The 14903-nt window shown below is 45.3% G+C and overlaps 1 long non-coding RNA gene across 1 annotated transcript; it reads right to left on the bottom strand.

Annotated features, from left to right (window-relative positions):
- Nucleotides 1–7183: 7183 nt before the first annotated feature.
- LOC125537225 lies at nt 7184–9125 on the bottom strand. Its single transcript, XR_007295702.1, has 2 exons — nt 7662–9125; nt 7184–7350 (listed from the first exon to the last, which is right to left on the bottom strand). It is a non-coding gene; the product is annotated as an uncharacterized LOC125537225 (long non-coding RNA).
- Between the last annotated feature and the right edge of the window lie 5778 nt (nt 9126–14903).

The following is a 14903-nucleotide window of genomic DNA, read 5'->3' as shown; positions in this document are numbered from 1 at the left end:
ATCAACGTAACCATTTACAATGAGCTCTTTTTCACCTCCATATATGAGAAACATATCCTTAGTCCTTTTCAGGTATTTCAGGATGTTCTTGACCGCTGTCCAGTGATCCACTCCTGGATTACTTTGGTACCTCCCTGCTAGACTTATAGCAAGACACACATCAGGTCTGGTACACAACATTGCATACATGATAGAGCCTATGGCTGAAGTATAGGGAACATCTTTCATTTTCTCTCTATCTTCTGCATTGGTCGGGCATTGAGTCTTACTCAATTTCACACCTTGTAACACAAGCAAGAATCCTTTCTTTGCTTGATCCATTTTGAATTTTTTCAAAACTTTGTCAAGGTATGTGCTTTGTGAAAGTCCAATTAAGCGTCTTGATCTATCTCTATAGATCTTAATGCCTAATATGTAAGCAGCTTCACCGAGGTCTTTCATTGAAAAACTCTTATTCAAGTATCCTTTTATGCTATCCAGAAATTCTATATCATTTCTGATTAGTAATATGCCATCTACATATAATATCAGAAATGCTACAGAGCTCCCACTCACTTTCTTGTAAATACATGCTTCTCCAAAAGTCTATACAAAACCAAATGTTTTGATCACACTATCAAAGCATTTATTCCAACTCTGAGAGGCTTGCACCAGTCCATAAATGGATCGCTAGAGCTTGCACACTTTGTTAGCTCCCTTTGGATCGACAAAACCTTCCGGCTGCATCATATACAACTCTTCTTCGAGAAATCCATTCAAGAACGCAGTTTTGACATCCATCTGCCAAATCTCATAATCATAAAATGCGGCAATTGCTAACATGATTTGGACAGACTTAAGCATCGCTACGGGTGAGAAGGTCTCATCGTAGTCAATCCCTTGAACTTGTCGAAAACCTTTTGCGACAAGTCGAGCTTTGTAGACAGTAACATTACCGTCAGCGTCAGTCTTCTTCTTGAAGATCCATTTAATCTCAATGGCTTGCCGATCATCGGGCAAGTCAACCAAAGTCCACACTTTGTTCTCATACATGGATCCCATCTCAGATTTCATGGCCTCAAACCATTTCGCGGAATCTGGGCTCATCATCGCTTCCTCATAGTTCGTAGGTTCGTCATGGTCAAGTAACATGACCTCCAGAACAGGATTACTGTACCACTCTGGTGCAGATCTCACTCTGGTTTACCTACGAGGTTCGGTAGTAACTTGATCTGAAGTTACATGATCATCATCATTAGCTTCCTCACTAATTGGTGTAGTAGTCACAGGAACAGATTTCTGTGATGAACTACTTTCCAATAAGGGAGTAGGTACAGTTACCTCATCAAGTTCTACTTTCCTCCCACTCACTTCTTTCGAGAGAAACTCCTTCTCTAGAAAGGATCCATTCTTAGCAACGAATGTCTTGCCTTCGGATCTGTGATAGAAGGTGTACCCAACAGTCTCCTTTTGGTATCCTATGAAGACGCACTTCTCCGATTTGGGTTTGAGTTTATCAGGATGAAACTTTTTCATATAAGCATTGCAACCCCAAACTTTAAGAAACGACAACTTTGGTTTGTTGCCAAACCACAGTTCATACGGTGTCGTCTCAACGGATTTAGATGGTGCCCCTTTTTTTTAACATGAATGTAGCTGTCTCTAATGCATAACCCTAAAACTTTAGTGGTAAATCGGTAAGAAACATCATAGATCGTACCATATCAAGTAAAGTACGATTACGATGTTCGGACACACCATTACGCTGTGGTGTTCCGGGTGGCGTGAGTTGCGAAACTATTCCGCATTGTTTCAAATGTAGACCAAACTCGTAACTCAAATATTCTCCTCCATGATCAGATCGTAGAAACTTTATTTTCTTGTTACGATGATTTTCAACTTCACTCTGAAATTCTTTGAACTTTTCAAATGTTTCAGACTTATGTTTCATTAAGTAGATATACCCATATCTGCTTAAATCATCCGTGAAGGTGAGAAAATAACGATATCCGCCACGAGCTTCAACATTCATTGGACCACATACATCTGTATGTATGATTTCCAACAAATCTGTTGCTCTCTCTATAGCACCGGAGAACGGTGTTTTAGTCATCTTGCCCATGAGGCACGGTTCGCAAGTACCAAGTGATTCATAATCAAGTGGTTCCAAAAGTCCATCAGTATGGAGTTTCTTCATGCGTTTTACACCGATATGACCTAAACGGCAGTGCCACAAATAAGTTGCACTATCATTATCAACTCTGCATCTTTTGGCTTCAACATTATGAATATGTGTATCACTACTATCGAGATTCATCAAAAATAGACCACTCTTCAAGGGTGCATGACCATAAAAGATATTACTCATATAAATAGAACAACATTATTCTCTGATTTAAATGAATAACCGTCTCGCATCAAACAAGATCCAGATATAATGTTCATGCTCAACGCTGGCACCAAATAACAATTATTTAGGTCTAATACTAATCTCGATGGTAGATGTAGAGGTAGCGTGCCGACCGCGATCACATCGACTTTGGAACCATTTCCCACGCGCATCGTCACCTCGTCCTTCGCCAGTGTTTGCTTAATCCATAGTCCCTGTTTTGAGTTGCAAATATTAGCAACAGAACCAGTATCAAATACCCAGGTGCTACTGCGAGCTCTAGTAAGGTACACATCAATAACATGTATATCACATATACCTTTGTTCACCTTGCCATCCTTCTTATCCGCTAAATACTTCGGGCAGTTCCGCTTCCAGTGACCAGTCTGCTTGTAGTAGAAGCACTCAGTTTCAGGCTTAGGTCCAGATTTGGGTTTCTTCTCTTGAGCAGCAACTTGCTTGCTGTTCTTTTTGAAGTTCCCCTTCTTCTTCCCTTTGCCCTTTTTCTTGAAACCAGTGGTCTTGTTGACCATCAACACTTGATGCTCCTTTTTGATTTCTACCTCCGCAGCTTTTAGCATTGCGAAGAGCTCGGGAATAGTCTTATTCATCCCTTGCATATTATAGTTCATCACGAAGCTCTTGTAGCTAGGTGGCAGTGATTGGAGAATTCTGTCAATGACGCAATCATCTGGAAGATTAACTCCCAATTGAATCAAGTGATTATTATACTCAGACATTTTGAGTATATGCTCACTGACAGAACTGTTCTCCTCCATCTTACAGCTATAGAATTTATTGGAGACTTCATATCTCTCAATCCGGGCATTTGCTTGAAATATTAACTTCAACTCCTGGAACATCTCATATGCTCCATGACGTTCAAAACGTCTTTGAAGTCCCGATTCTAAGCCGTTAAGCATGGTGCACTAAACTATCAAGTAGTCATCATATTGAGCTAGCTAAACGTTCATAACGTCTGCATCTGCTCCTGCAATAGGTCCGTCACCTAGCGGTGCATCAAGGACATAATTCTTCTGTGCAGCAATGAGGATAATCCTCAAGTTACGGACCCAGTCCGTGTAATTGCTACCATCATCTTTCAACTTTGCTTTCTCAAGGAACACATTAAAATTCAACGGAACAACAACACGGGCCATCTATCTACAATCAAACATAAACAAGCAAGATACTATCAGGTACTAAGTTCATGATAAATTTAAGTTCAATTAATCATATTACTTAAGAACTCCCACTTAGAAAGACATCCCTCTAATCTTCTAAGTGATTACGTGATCCAAATCAACTAAACCATAACCAATCATCACGTGAAATGGAGTAGTTTTCAATGGTGGACATCGCTATGTTGATCATATCTACTATATGATTCATGCTCGACCTTTTGGTCTCAGTGTTCCGAGGCCATATCTGCATATGCTAGGCTCGTCAAGTTTAACCTGAGTATTCTGCGTGTGCAAAACTGGCTTGCACCCATTGTAGATGGACGTAGAGCTTCTCACACCCGATCATCACGTGGTGTCTGGGCACGACGAACTTTGGCAACGGTGCATACTCAGGGAGAAAACTTTTATCTTGAAATTTAGTGAGAGATCATCTTATAATGCTACCGTCAATCAAAGCAAGATAAGATGCATAAAAGATAAACATCACATGCAATCAATATAAGTGATATGATATGGTCATCATCATCTTGTGCTTGTGATCTCCATCTCCGAAGCATCGTCATGATCACCATCGTCACTGGCACGATACCTTGATCACCATCGTAGCATCGTTGTCGTCTCGCCGATCTTATGCTTCCACGACTATCGCTATCGCTTAGTGATAAAGTAAAGCATTACAGCGCAATTGCATTGCATACAATAAAGCGACAACCATATGGCTCCTGCCAGTTGCCGATAACTCGGTTACAAAACATGATCATCTCATACAATAAAATTTAGCATCATGTCTTGACCATATCACATCACAACATGCCCTGCAAAAACAAGTTAGACGTCTTCTACTTTGTTGTTGCAAGTTTTACGTGGCTGCTACGGGCTTAAGCAAGAACTAATCTTACCTACGCATCAAAAACACAATGATAGTTTGTCAAGTTGGTGTTGTTTTAACCTTCGCAAGGACCGGGCGTAGCCACACTCAGTTCAACTAAAGTTGGAGAAACTGACACCCGCTAGCCACCTTTGTGCAAAGCACGTCAGGAGAACCGGTCTCGCGTAAGTGTACGCGTAATGTCGGTCCGGGCCGCTTCGTCCAACAATACCGCCGAACCAAAGTATGACATGCTGGTAAGCAGTATGACTTATATCGCCCACAACTCACTTGTGTTCTACTCGTGCATATAACATCAACACATAAAACCTAGGCTCGGATGCCACTGTTGGGGAACATAGTAATTTCAAAAAATTTCCTACACACACGCAAGATCATGGTGATGCATAGTAACGAGGGGAGAGTGTGATCTACATACCCTTGTAGACCGACAGCGGAAGCGTTATATCAATGCAGTTGATGTAGTCGTACGTCTTCACGATTCGACCGATCCAAGCACCGAAACTACGACACCTCCGAGTTTCAGCACACGTTCAGCTCGATGACGATCCCCGAACTCCGATCTAGCAAAGTGTCGGGGAAGAGTTCCGTCAGCACGACGGAGAGAGGATTCGGGGGGTGGGTGGGTCGGGGAAGAGCTCGCGATGGCGCCGCCGTCAGCCTTCTCGCTGGGATTTAGGGTGCATCCAGCTCGCGGGCACAGGATCCGGCAATTTCTCGTCGGCATGCATCGGATCCGGTGGCGGTGGAAGCCGCGAGGGGAGCCGTGGTGGGCCGATCCAGCGAGGAATAAAGAACCAGGGAGGATGGTGGTCACGGGGTAGTGGCTTGGTGGGCTTCGCTGGAGGAAGGTGGTGGCGGGGCTGGGGGAAGCTGGTGGGGCGGCTGCCCGGGGGAACGAGGCGGCTCGGCAGCACGGGGTAGGCAGGTCGGCGGCGGCGCGGGGGGAAGTGGGCGGCGGGGGGTAGGCAGGTCGGTGGCGGCAGGGGGAAGGGGCGGCCCGGGGTAGGCAGGTAGGCTGGTAGCCGGCGGTGTGGGGGAAGGGACTTGCGAGGTCAGCAGGTGGGGCGGCAGTGTGGGGGGAAGTGGGTGCTGGAAAGTGGAGGTCATGGGGAAGAGAGAGGATTCGGGGGGTGGGTGGGTGGGGGGTACGAGAAGATAAGGTGAGCAGCTCGGTTGGGTCTTTTTGAGATTAGTTTGTTTCTACCGGTCAGTTGGGTACTGTTAGCAGAATAAGAAAGTGTACTGTTCTGATAACACTTCCGCGCTACATGCTCAATGCGAGGGCACTGCACTTTTAGTAGCAAATGTACTGCAATACAGAGAGTAGTGAACTTCGTGTCGGAAAAAACTGCACGCGATGTTTTTTGGTACCTTTTTTGCTCTAGTTTTTTTAACCTTATCAAAACATCGCGTGTAATATACCGTTGAGAAGCTATGGATTAGGCGCAACTTCGCCATGTTGAACATATTTCGAGATTCATTATAGTTTAAGAGCAGTTTCAAAAATTGTGCGGCTCGCGACAAATGGTAGCGAGCATTTTCTCGCGTTTTTTTCTAAACAGCTCATCGGAATGAAGCAAATGATACACCGTTGGAAAGATATCGTCGAGGCACATCTTTCTCATATCTATTATTTTCTCTAATTCGTTACGGTTTAAGAGCAGTTTCAAATTTACTAATTCACGAAATTGTGTTTTTAAAAAAAAATTGAATTTTTCTGTACTGTTTTCGCTACAGTTTTTAACCGTTTGTCGAAATGAGGCGTGTGATACACCGTTGGAAAGCTATGGACGAGACGCAACTTTAATATATTGAAATGTTTTTTAGATTCCTTACAGTTTTAAGTTAATTTTGAAAATGGTGCTGCTGACGATGAGTGGCAGCGGTCGTTTTTCACGAAATTTCACAAACCGCTGATGGGAATAATTCAAAGTATACGTCATTGGAAAGATATCGATGAGGCGTAGTTTTTTCATGTAGAACACTCTCTCTGATTCCTTACGGTTTAGGAGTAATTTTGATTTCAATGAAATGCAGACACTGTTTTTAGCGACACCCAAATCGTCAAGGGAACTGCATGAGACAGCAGAACACACTACTTCAGACTGAAAACCACACTGCATCATACAGTCAAGTGAACTTCATAATTTCTTTTGTCAGACGTAAATTCGCAAGATGAGTTTTCATGAGTTTTTGTTTGTATTTTTTAAATGTTTCTATGAACGATAGTGGACCGCAGAGACAAGGATAAATGAACTACAACACTATCACAAGTAAACCACATTAAAAAATTTGTTGTTTCCTTTAACACATTCCTGCACTTCAGATCAACCGCAAGTGACCCGCAACACTACCAAAAGTGAACCGCAATACTCTTTTTGTTGTTTCTCTAACATTTTCCGCACTTCACATTGGGCGCAAGTGAACAGTTTCATTCTCGAGAGTGAACAGCTGGAGAGAAACTAGTTGACTACATCTAAAAAGAAGCAAGCTTCTTTGTGTTTTTCTTTTTTCTCTTTCTACTAAGCGAACAAATTTTGTGAAAAGTGCATCAGCCTAGACTGTTTTCGTATTAAGAGAACTACATCATTCTTTTTCTTCTAGTCAAGTTGAGAGAACTGCAATATTATTTTTCTACTTTTTCTGTTTGTTTACAAACGCATCCGGACTACATGGACGAGGCTAGCTAACTTCTTTTGTCGAGTGCAGCAAAGGAGAACTCTGGAGTGAACCACCAAGTTTGTTATCGAACTTCATTTTATAAAACTTACAAAAAATAGCCCTGCAAATTTACATAAAACCCACTCAAATCGAAATGAAAAAAGAAATCAAAGGGAACTGCATTGTACACCGGTGGCGGACTGCTTTTGCCCGCACAAACAATTTTGCCCATCGACGGATATAACCTGAATTTACAATGAAAAAAGTCATATGATATAACCTGAATGCCGCACACACTTCTTGAATCTTTTGCTCATAAAATCATTTAACTAATTGTCCATGTATTCCAGTTTTAAGACAGAAACATAGTAATAGATGCAGGACTTATGCTTGCGACAATGGCCAATGGGATCTCTCAAAATTCTATGCACAAGTTCAGAGTAAGGGATAAGATGAAAATGCTCAAAATGCACTCCTCAAACACTAAATGCCTCCCCTGCTGTAAGCTGCATGCTGCCGTGTAGAGGAATTGAGGGGGAAAGGAAATATAGGGCACCTAGTCGTCGGGTGGCTGCCATGCCACCGAGCAGCAGAGAAAGCCGCCGTACACCAAGAAGCAGCATTAGACGCACGGGTGCAGAGGGAGCCATCGAGTAGCACCGAGAGACGTCGGACCGCCGAGCAATAGCGGGAGCCACTGGGGTGTCGACGCTGCCGGTCGGTGGAGCCATCGGGCAGCAGCGAAAATTGTCGGGCCTCCGAGCAGCAGCAGTAGCCCCGAGCTGCAGCGCCGCTTCATGTTCCTATCTGGATCAGTGCTTCAGTAAGAATATCACACATCGTAAATAGCCCTGCACATTACAAAATTGCTTTTGCCCACACAAACAATTTTGTGCGCCAATGGACTGCATCGACGATCGAGATGACCTGCATCGGGGAGCGACATGTACTGCATCAGTGAAGAACAACACGAGAGGAGCAGATGTGAAAGAGAGACGGGGCTATCATGCACGCCGGCGTCAGTGAGCTGCAGGAGGCGTCAACATGCACACGACGGAGCTGCACTGGAGGCAGTGTCGGATCTAGGATTTTAAACCAGGTTGGTCCACTAGAAAAAATTGGAACAAATATGACATGTGTACATTCTAATTAGTTTACCAATACCACATAGAATTATAAATATATCAATTTGGTCGAATATGGTTTTATAGGCATACTACAATTCTTAATTATGTCTTTTTCTAAACTTGCTCATGTTAGAAAATCAGCACTTCTCGTCGCTGCCAGCCGAAGCAATAATAAGTCTAGCAGCAAGTATATATATATGCTTCATTGTTTGAAATCGGGTCTCTCACAAATTGAAACCGTGGCTGTTAGCCTGCTACACGCCTCCAGTAAAGCCAACCTGCCAAGGAGCGCGATGGATGTGAAGAGCCAAGGAGCATACCTCTACTGAATGTAGTTTGCTCTACACGCGCCACAGGTGAAAAATTCAGAATTCGTACAAAATATCTAGTCAACCTCCATGTAAATTTGTCTAAATCAGAGCAACAATGGGGGCAGGGGGATGGTCGGATGGATTAACTCTCTTCTAAAAAAGGCGACGGGCTGACCGCACTAGCTGCGGCGGCTGGGCACGCCTGCGCGAGACAGTAGCTAGCCGGGGCTGGAGGTTGCAATGTACTGCACCAATACAGAAAATGAAATGAACACAAGATTTGGAGCCTACTGACGAATCCCGACGATGCCCGCCTCACAACACAAAAGTGTACTGCACGGGGAGTCGACAATGGCCGCGTGTGCCTGCTGTGTGGACTGCTCCAACGAAGCGACAAAAGCTCCGGGAGAGGAACTCCTAGCCAACCTGCATTAGGGAGCAGTCTGGACTGCTTGTCGTCAGTGGAGAATCGCAGGAAGAGGAGCGGAGGAGAGGGGAGGAAAGGAGTTGGCCAGGGCATCCCCTCGATCGAGGCAACACAGAGTCAGGGCATCCGCCCGTCATCCACAAACGCACGGACTCGTCGGCGAACTGAACGAGCCGAAGTAGTGAGAGGGAAGGGAGCCTGGGCGCGTCGGATTTGGCCGAGAGGTGGAAGCAGCAGTCGTCGGGGTCGCCGTCGACGGATCCATGGCGCGTCAGCGGATCTGAGATGGGGACGGGGGAGGGAGTCGGAGGCGGAGGTCGGTCCTCGAATCCCGTCGCCTGGCAGCATGGCAGGGCAAGAACCGGTCGGATCCCGTAGGCCGGACATCGCAGGGCGGCGCGGGGGGCCGTGCCGTGGAGGACGGTGTCGCGGGGCGGGGAGGCGTTGTGGCGCTGGGGCCGCCGAGGTCGGCCGTTGCTGGGGGGCGGGGGGGCGGGGGGGCGTGGCCATGGCCGGAGTTGGGCGGGGCGTGGGAGGTCGGGCGAGGAAGGTGAGGGGTGGCTTCACGGGGGCAGTAAGGAAGTGGACCGCGGGCATGATCTCCTTTTCTATTTCTACTCATAGGATTTGAAATACATGACATATGTACCAAAAAAAGCCTAAGTTTTTAGATGTAAAATAAGGGTATTATATATATATATATATAGTTATTCTTCACCCCCTCTATTCGTCACCCTGGGTGTGAGGAATAGTTATTCTTCAACCCCTCTATTATACCATCAATGCACCGTAATTTTACGTTTCATAAGTTTTGTCTTATTTTCGACGTAAAAAGAGACCGTAATAAAATATATAATCGCCATAAAAAATATTTTATGTTATGTAAAATTACAAACGTAAAAACATAGTCTAAAATACACATAAACTGCAATTTTTCCTGTCTTATGACCTATATTTTTTATTTTCTTATATCAAATTTTACGTAGTGAATCAATAGAAATGTTATTATTTAAATTACAAACGTAATTTAATTATGAAATGATCGTAAGATTACCTCGGATGAAGAATAACTTATTCTGCACCTTGGGTGATGAATAGTAACACTATATATATAGAGAGCATGGATTTGTTATCAACACTAGCTAGTGTGGTTGTTATCGGAACCGTTGATGCGCTTTGGGATTCACACTTTTGGGTGGATAAGGTTCGGGTTTTATGAATTGTTGAATTTCGCCATGTCGTAAGAGGAATGCCCAGCTGAACCTTTATAGACCTATAGCCCCGGAACGGCAGCCTAGTGTCTGACTTTTCAGGCCCTGTCAGAGCAAAAGATGCAGGCGCCTTTTTGGACTGGCAGGGATCGCCAGGGAGCTACTTCGGGCAATCTTGTGTCATTGCCTGATGGGTGCTACTTTTACTAAAAGTTCAGAACTGAGTCCTGCTAGTCCGGGCATATTAATCCTGCCATTTTGGTCTCACGGAAGGTAAAACGGTTTGGCACCGTTTTAATCAGTTGAGGAACTCGGTTGTCCCGCCGAAAAGGCAGGTGGATTGCAGCCAAAAGTGTTTAAAGAGTATAAATGTTGTTTCTGTCGGTTTCTATTGCATACTCAGAAGAAGGCAGTCAAAAATGTGGAGTACTGTTGCAGTATATCGTAACTTGGATCTTAAAAAAAAGCAGGTTCCACGTTTCTGTTGGGTCTTAGCAGTAAGCATGTGTAACGCCCTCGATGCGGCTATATCTCCTACGTGTCGAAGCACGACTTAGAGGCATAACCGCATTGAAAGCAATGTTGCAAGTAAGGTAATCTTCACACAACCCATGTAATACATAAGGGAAAGAGAAACATAGCTGGCTTACAATCGCCACTACACATAATTACATGAATAAAGCATTACATCAACCAGATACAATCAAGGTCCGACTACGGAACCCAAAATAAAAGAAGACTACCCCAAAAGCGACATGGTCCCCGATCGACCCCAACTAGGCTCCACTACTGATCAACTAGAACGAAACAACACAAAGGACAAGATCTTCATCGAGCTTCTCCTTGAGCTTGGTTGCGTCATCTGCACGGTAACCTCGGCACCTGCAAACTGGTTTTGGAAGTATCTGTGAGTCACGGGGACTCAGCAATCTCGCACCCTCGCGATCAAGACTATTTAAGCTCATGGGTAAGGTAAAGGTATGATGTGGAGCTGCAGCAAGCGACTAGCATATATGGTGGCTAACCTATTCGCAAAAGAGAGCGAGAAGAGAAGGCAAAAGCATGGTCGAACAACTATGATCAAGAAGTGATCCTAGAACAACCTACGTCAAGCATAACTCCAACACCGTGTTCACTTCCCAGACTCCGCCGAGAAGAGACCATCACGGTTACACACGCGGTTTGTTGGGTAACGTTGCAGAAAACAAAAATTTTCCTACTCGTTTCACCAAGATCATCTAGGAGTTCATCTAGCAACGAGTCATCGGATGCATCTACATACCTTTGTAGATGGCGCACGGAAGCGTTCAAAGAACGGTGATGATGTAGTCGAACACGACGTGATCCAAATCACCGATGACCAAGCGCCGAACGGACGGCACCTCCGCGTTCAACACACGTACGGGACGGGAGACGTCTCCTCCTTCTTGATCCAGCAAGGGGAAAGGAGAGGTTGATGAAGATCCAGCAGCACGACGGCGTGGTGGTGGATGCAGGGCGTCACAGTAGCAGGGCTTCGCCTATACTACGAGAGAGAGACGTAACGGGGAGAGAGGGAGGCGCCAGGGGCTGGTGTATCAAGTCCCTCCCTCTCCTCAACTATATATAGGGGTGCCAAGGGGGGGGCGCCGGCCCTAGTAGATGGATCTACTAGGGGGGGCGGCGGCCAAGGGGTGGGGGGCTTGCCCCCCAAGCAAGGGGGCGCTCCCCTTAGGGTTTCCCCCAACCCTAGCCGCATGGGCCCTTGGGGGGGTTGGAGCCCCAGCCCACTTTGGGCTGGGTCCCTTCCCACTTCAGCCCATGGAGCCCTCCGGGATAGGTGGCCCCACCCGGTGGACCCCCGGGACCCTTCCGGTGGTCCCGGTACAATACCGGTGACCCCGAAACTTGTCCCGATGGCCGAAACAGCACTTCCTATATATAATTCTTTACCTCCGGACCATTCCGGAACTCCTCGTGACGTCCGGGATCTCATCCGGGACTCTGAACAACATTCGGGTTACTGCATATACATATCTTCACAACCCTAGCGTCACCAAACCTTAAGTGTGTAGACCCTACGGGTTCGGGAGACAAGCAGACATGACCGAGACGACTCTCCGGTCAATAACCAACAGCGGGATCTGGATACCCATGTTGGCTCCCACATGCTCCACGATGATCTCATCGGATGAACCACGATGTCGAGGATTCAATCAACCCCGTATACGATTCCCTTTGTCAATCGATATGTTACTTGCCCGAGATTCGATCGTCGGTATCCCAATACCTCGTTCAATCTCGTTACCGGCAAGTCACTTTACTCATACCGTAATGCATGATCCCGCGACTAGACACTTGGTCACTTTGAGCTCATTATGATGATGCATTACCGAGTGGGCCCAGTGATACCTCTCCGTCATACGGAGTGACAAATCCCAGTCTTGATCCATGTCAACCCAACAGACACTTTCGGAGATACCCGTAGTCTACCTTTATAGTCACCCAGTTACGTTGTGACGTTTGGTATACCCAAAGCACTCCTACGGTATCCGGGAGTTACACGATCTCATGGTCTAAGGAAAAGATACTTTGACATTGGAAAACTCTAGCAAACGAACTATACGATCTTGTGCTATGTTTAGGATTGGGTCTTGTCCATCACATCATTCTCCTAATGATGTGATCTCGTTATCAATGACATCCAATGTCCATAGTCAGGAAACCATGACTATCTGTTGATCAACGAGCTAGTCAACTAGAGGCTCTAGGGACATGTTGGTGTCTGTTATTCACACATGTATTACGATTTCCGGATAACACAATTATAGCATGAATAAAGACAATTATCATGAACAAGGAAATATAATAATAATGCTTTTATTATTGCCTCTAGGGCATATTTCCAACAGGACCCCACTTGCACTAGAGTCAATAATCTAGTTACATTGTGATGAATCGAACACCCATGGAATTCTGGTGTTGATCATGTTTTGCTCTAGGGAGAGGTTTAGTCAACGGATCTGCTACATTCAGGTCCGTATGTACTTTACAAATCTCTATGTCTCCATCTTGAACATTTTCACGAATGGAGTTGAAGCGACGCTTGATGTGCCTTGTCTTCTTGTGAAACCTGGGCTCCTTGGCAAGAGCAATAGCTCCAGTGTTGTCACAAAAGAGTTTGATTGGCCCCGACGCATTGGGTATGACTCCTAGGTCGGTGATGAACTCCTTCACCCATATTGCTTCATGTGCTGCCTCCGAGGCTGCCATGTACTCCGCTTCACATGTAGATCCCGCCACGACGCTTTGCTTGCAACTGCACCAGCTTACTGCCCCACCATTCAAAATATACACGTATCCGGTTTGTGACTTAGAGTCATCCAGATCTGTGTCGAAGCTAGCGTCGACGTAACCCTTTATGACGAGCTCTTCGTCACCTCCATAAACGAGAAACATTTCCTTAGTCCTTTTCAGGTACTTCAGGATATTCTTGACCGCTGTCCAGTGTTCCTTGCCGGGATTACTTTGGTACCTTCCTACCAAACTTACGGCAAGGTTTACATCAGGTCTGGTACACAGCATGGCATACATAATAGAACCTATGGCTGATGCATAGGGGATGACGCTCATCTCTTCTATATCTTCTGTCGTGGTCGGACATTGAGTTGAGCTCAATTTCATACCTTGTAACACAGGCAAGAACCCCTTCTTAGATTGATCCATATTGAACTTCTTCAATATCTTATCAAGGTATGTGCTTTGTGAAAGACCTATGAGGCGTCTCGATCTATCCCTATAGATTTTGATGCCCAATATGTAAGCAGCTTCTCCAAGGTCCTTCATTGAAAAACTCTTATTCAAGTAGGCCTTGATGCTGTCCAAGAGTTCTATATCATTTCCCATCAATAGTATGTCATCTACATATAATATGAGAAATGCTACAGAGCTCCCACTCACTTTCTTGTAAACGCAGGCTTCTCCATAAGTCTGCGTAAACCCAAACGCTTTGATCATCTCATCAAAGCGAATGTTGCAACTCCGAGATGCTTGCACCAGCCCATAAATCGAGCGTTGGAGCTTGCACACCTTGTCAGCATTCTTAGGATCGACAAAACCTTCCGGCTGCATCATATACAATTCTTCCTTAAGGAAACCATTAAGGAATGTCGTTTTGATGTCCATTTGCCAAATTTCATAATCATAAAATGCGGCAATTGCTAACATGATTCGGACGGACTTCAGCTTCGCTACCGGTGAGAAAGTCTCATCGTAGTCAACCCCTTGAACTTGTCGATAACCCTTAGCGACAAGCCTAGCTTTATAGATGGTCACATTACCATCCGCGTCAGTCTTCCTCTTAAAGATCCATTTATTTTCTATGGCTCGCCGTTCAACGGGCAAGTCAGTCAAAGTCCATACTTCATTTTCATACATGGATCCTATCTCGGATTTCATGGCTTCTAGCCATTTGTCGGAATCCGGGCCCGCCATCGCTTCTTCATAGTTCGAAGGTTCATCGTTGTCTAACAACATGATTTCCAAGACAGGGTTGCCGTACCACTCTGGTGCGGAACATGTCCTTGTGGACCTTCGAATTTCAGTAGGAGCTTGATCAGAAGTATCTTGATCATTATCATTAACTTCCTCTCTAGTCAGTGCAGGCACCTCAGGAACATTTTATTGAGTTGCGCCATTTGCCGGTTCAAGAGGTAATACTTCATCAAGCTCTACTTTCCTCCC

This window comes from Triticum urartu, chromosome 2, assembly GCF_003073215.2.
Source record: "Triticum urartu cultivar G1812 chromosome 2, Tu2.1, whole genome shotgun sequence".
NCBI lineage: Eukaryota > Viridiplantae > Streptophyta > Magnoliopsida > Poales > Poaceae > Triticum > Triticum urartu.
Note: the sequence above shows the minus strand (reverse complement) of the source record. Positions and strands in the feature narration are given on the sequence as shown.